The 5,000-nt window shown below is 57.2% G+C and overlaps 1 non-coding gene and 1 pseudogene across 1 annotated transcript; both read left to right on the top strand.

The window, feature by feature from the left end:
- Positions 1-30: 30 nt before the first annotated feature.
- On the top strand, positions 31-185 carry LOC139110863 (5.8S ribosomal RNA). The gene has a single exon (XR_011547101.1). It is a non-coding gene; the product is annotated as a 5.8S ribosomal RNA (ribosomal RNA).
- Positions 186-1,572: 1,387 nt separating this feature from the next.
- The window catches only part of LOC139110818 (large subunit ribosomal RNA), a 7,461-nt pseudogene continuing 4,033 nt past the window's right edge, over positions 1,573-5,000 (top strand).

Below are 5,000 nucleotides of genomic sequence, written 5' to 3'. Positions count from 1 at the left end.
TAGAGCGTACTTGGTGCGCGAAGGAACGATTACCCTGAACGGTGGATCACTTGGCTCGTGGGTCGATGAAGAACGCAGCTAATTGCGCGTCAACTTGTGAACTGCAGGACACATGAACATCGACATTTCGAACGCACATTGCGGTCCACGGATACAATTCCCGGACCACGCCTGGCTGAGGGTCGTTTTATCGAAGACAAACTGCTTGCGCGCGCCGTTTCGACGGCCGCGTACGAGCGATTCGTTGGACGTTCGCCCGATCGCGGCGGCCGGCGAGAGAGTTATACCCGCATCCACGAGAAAAGAGAAGAGAAGCGAGGAGTCGTCGATGACGCCTTCCCCGGGGTATCAGGCACACTACGCACGCTATCCACGCGGCGAGTTGCTGGATTCCATCAGGGTTTTACGAAGGCTCTCGCGCTCTCTGCGCGCGCTCTCTCTATACTCGCGGAACGGCGGCGTACTCTCGCGCCCCCGTTGGGCGTCGTCCGAAATAACGAGGTTTGAGGGTCGAACGAATGAACGACGACCGACCGAAAGATGCGATCGAGAATCGCAGAGAGACGCACGCACGCGCACACGCACGGGAGGGAAGGACGTGCGCGGTGGTGATAAACGTGGCGAGCTCTTGCAAGGAGTTTATACGTTATACGTATATACGCGCCGAACGAAAAAGAGTAGATCTGCCTCTCGCGCGCCGCCGCCCGGAGTGAAACAAGCCGACAATTCGTTCGCGCTTGTACTCCCGGAAGGTGGCCTGTGTGCCGCTTGCGGCGCGCGCGGGATCCAAGGCTGATCCACGGAGAAGTAGTTCATAAGGAGCGCGGAGAACCGAGTTTGAGTTTTCCTCTCCTTCTTCGAATGAAGATCGGAGAGGAGAATAGAGGCCGCGAGATAATCGCGCGCCTCCTCGTTCTCCTTCTGCACAGAGCGCATATCGTCGCTTTACCGCCGCCAACGCAAAGGAAACTCGAGAGGAGGGATTTTAGAGATATATACGACGAAGCAAAGATACGAGAGAACCTGACCGTATTATAAGAGAGAGAGAGTGGTCGTCGCCGCTGCAGCTGCTGCCGGCCGCCGCCGCAGTCGCGTTGCCGACGCCACCACGACGCGCAAACCGGCCTCCGACGTTCGCGTCGGGCTGGCTGGCCAGTTGTCGTCGTGGTCGGTTGGTTGGCGCGCGCGGGCGCGCGGATCGCGGCGCGGTTGACGCAACGTCGACGAAAGACCACCACGCTCTCGCGGTTGTTCTCTCTGCCTCGTTCGTTTTCTCATTTTCCCTTCGTCTCTTCTTTCAAATATTTTGCGTGCACCGATCGCCCCCTGCGCAGCAAAAGTGTGTGCGAGGTGAGAGATCGCGCGCGGGTCGACCGCGCGTGTTCCCGAGTCCACGAAAGCGCTATGTATGGTAGCAGCTCTTGACCGGGGCACGCGGCGTAGTCTAACCAAGCGCTCGCGCGCGGCGTTTCGCCGCGTTGCGTTTCTCTTTTCTCTCGCGTCGTCGTCGTCGTCGTCTCGCCTTCTTCGTATTATATATATATAGTACAGCCTCACGACAATTTCTTTTGACGACCTCAGAGCAGGCGAGATCACCCGCTGAATTTAAGCATATTATTAAGCGGAGGAAAAGAAACTAACCAGGATTTCCTTAGTAGCGGCGAGCGAACAGGAAAGAGCCCAGCACCGAATCCCGCGGTTCCGCCGCAGGGAAATGTGGTGTTTGGGAGGGTCCGCTTATCCCGAGGTGCCGCGTCGCGTCCAAGTCCATCTTGAATGGGGCCACTTACCCGCAGAGGGTGCCAGGCCCGTAGCGACCGGTGCGCGTCTCGGGAGGATCTCTCCTTAGAGTCGGGTTGCTTGAGAGTGCAGCTCTAAGTGGGTGGTAAACTCCATCTAAGGCTAAATACGACCACGAGACCGATAGCGAACAAGTACCGTGAGGGAAAGTTGAAAAGAACTTTGAAGAGAGAGTTCAAGAGTACGTGAAACCGTTCAGGGGTAAACCTAAGAAACCCAAAAGATCGAACGGGGAGATTCATCGTCAGCGACGCTGGCTTCGCGTCGGTGGGCGATGCCCCGCGGGGCCTCACGGCTCGCGCGCGGGCACGCTGCCGCGCGCCGATGTCCGGCGTTTTCGTCGTCGTGCACTTCTCCCCTAGTAGAACGTCGCGACCCGCTGGGTGTCGGTCTACGGCCCGGGTGCGGTGTCTGACGCGTCGCCGGTAACACGGCACGCCGTCAAACCCTCGGTCGCCCGGCCGGCTGCCCGGCGGTACACGCAAGGTATCAGGCCGCAGCTCTGACACACGCGGGAGTGCGTCGAGGCCGTCGCAAGCGCGCGCCACGGTACACGGAGGCTTACGGACCTAGCGCCGTCACCGGTCCTGGCCCGCTGTTGGTCGTACGGTTAACCTTCGACAGGCCTGCAAACGTTCCCCGGGGCAACTCGGGGGACCGATACCGGTCGGCGACGCTACTGCTTTGGGTACTCTTAGGACCCGTCTTGAAACACGGACCAAGGAGTCTAACATGTACGCGAGTCATTGGGATCAGCGATACCTAAAGGCGTAATGAAAGTGAAGGTCGGCCCTGGTTGTCGACCGAGGGAGGATGGGCCGCGTCGCGATGCGGCTCCGCACTCCCGGGGCGTCTCGTTCTCATTGCGAGAAGAGGCGCACCCAGAGCGTACACGTTGGGACCCGAAAGATGGTGAACTATGCCTGGTCAGGACGAAGTCAGGGAAACCCTGATGGAGGTCCGTAGCGATTCTGACGTGCAAATCGATCGTCGGAACTGGGTATAGGGGCGAAAGACTAATCGAACCATCTAGTAGCTGGTTCCCTCCGAAGTTTCCCTCAGGATAGCTGGCACTCGGCCGTTCCGCACGGAACGCGCGCGAGTCTCATCTGGTAAAGCGAATGATTAGAGGCCTTGGGGCCGAAACGACCTCAACCTATTCTCAAACTTTAAATGGGTGAGATCTCTGGCTTTCTTGAACTATGAAGCCACGAGCATCTCGGATCAGAGTGCCAAGTGGGCCATTTTTGGTAAGCAGAACTGGCGCTGTGGGATGAACCAAACGCAGAGTTAAGGCGCCCAACTCGACGCTCATGGGACACCATGAAAGGCGTTGGTTGCTTAAGACAGCAGGACGGTGGCCATGGAAGTCGGAATCCGCTAAGGAGTGTGTAACAACTCACCTGCCGAAGCAACTAGCCCTGAAAATGGATGGCGCTGAAGCGTCGAGCCTATACTCTGCCGTCAGCGGCAAGTGGGGCGGCCGTGGGCAGGGCGTGGGTAACTCCTCGCCCGGAGCTTACAGGCCGCCACGAAGCCCTGACGAGTAGGAGGGTCGCGACGGTGTGCGCAGAAGGGTCTGGGCGCGAGCCTGCCTGGAGCCGCCGTCGGTGCAGATCTTGGTGGTAGTAGCAAATACTCCAGCGAGGCCCTGGAGGACTGACGTGGAGAAGGGTTTCGTGTGAACAGCCGTTGCACACGAGTCAGTCGATCCTAAGCCCTAGGAGAAATCCTATGTCAATGACGGCGTACGATACTCTCGTTGTCGCAGAAAAGTCTCGCGCACACAAAAAGCGCGCGCACACGCGAGTGTGCCGTCGCGCGCGGTGAGTGAACTTTGACACACGCCCGTCGGGCGAAAGGGAATCCGGTTCCTATTCCGGAACCCGGCAGCGGAACCGCATACAATTCGGGCCCTCGTAAGAGTGTTCGTCGGGGTAACCCAAAATGACCTGGAGACGCCGTCGGGAGATCCGGGAAGAGTTTTCTTTTCTGTATAAGCGTTCGAGTTCCCTGGAAACCTCTAGCAGGGAGATAGGGTTTGGAACGCGAAGAGCACCGCAGTTGCGGCGGTGTCCGGATCTTCCCCTCGGACCTTGAAAATCCAGGAGAGGGCCACGTGGAGGTGTCGCGCCGGTTCGTACCCATATCCGCAGCAGGTCTCCAAGGTAAAGAGCCTCTAGTCGATAGACTAATGTAGGTAAGGGAAGTCGGCAAATTGGATCCGTAACTTCGGAATAAGGATTGGCTCTGAGGAGCGGGGCGTGTCGGGCTTGGTCGGGAAGCGGGTCTGGCTGACGTGCCGGGCCTGGGCGAGGTGAACTATCGGCGTTCTCGCGCCGGTTCAGGGATCCGAGCTCGGTCCCGTGCCTTGGCCTCCCGCGGATCTTCCTTGCTGCGAGGCTTCCGTGGCGGCGCGAGCCGTCGTGGTCGTCCTCTTCGGCCGCCATTCAACGCTCAGCTCAGAACTGGCACGGACTAGGGGAATCCGACTGTCTAATTAAAACAAAGCATTGCGATGGCCCTCGCGGGTGTTGACGCAATGTGATTTCTGCCCAGTGCTCTGAATGTCAACGTGAAGAAATTCAAGCAAGCGCGGGTAAACGGCGGGAGTAACTATGACTCTCTTAAGGATATTACTATGTACATACATACAAAATGGAAAGGCTCGAAAATCTGGCAAAATGAGAGTTGTAGTTGGGGTATGATGCGCAAGACAAAGCCTCTCATACTCAAGTGGAACGTCTGCCTCCTCGTGGCACTCCTGGTAACACTGCGTAAGCAGTGGCGAAATGACGTCTCCGCGAAAAACGGATCCTTGGGGTTGCCAGCCCCTCCGATTCAAAATTGTTGGCCCAAAGAATAGAAACCACGCCTCGGATGATGTTGGTGGGCCCTCTGGTCTGCCAAACCCAACTTTGCCCAATGACCCGGACGATGAAACCTACATCTGTGAATATCCGGGCTGCAATAGGCCTTTTAATACAATTAGAGGTAGAGGTGTTCATCACCAACGAGCACACAAGGCATGGTATGATGCACAATTAAAACCTGCTGGCGACAAAACAAGATGGTCTAAAGAAGAAGCAGCGTTATTAGCACGAAAGGAAGCAGAACTGGTACATGAGTATAACCCGAAGTTTATGAACCAAAAACTGATGGGTTTCTTTCCATTAAGATCTTTGGAATCAATTAAAAGC

This window comes from Cardiocondyla obscurior, linkage group LG21, assembly GCF_019399895.1.
Source record: "Cardiocondyla obscurior isolate alpha-2009 linkage group LG21, Cobs3.1, whole genome shotgun sequence".
Taxonomy (NCBI): Eukaryota; Metazoa; Arthropoda; class Insecta; order Hymenoptera; family Formicidae; genus Cardiocondyla; species Cardiocondyla obscurior.
This window is presented reverse-complemented; position numbering and strand designations above follow the sequence as displayed.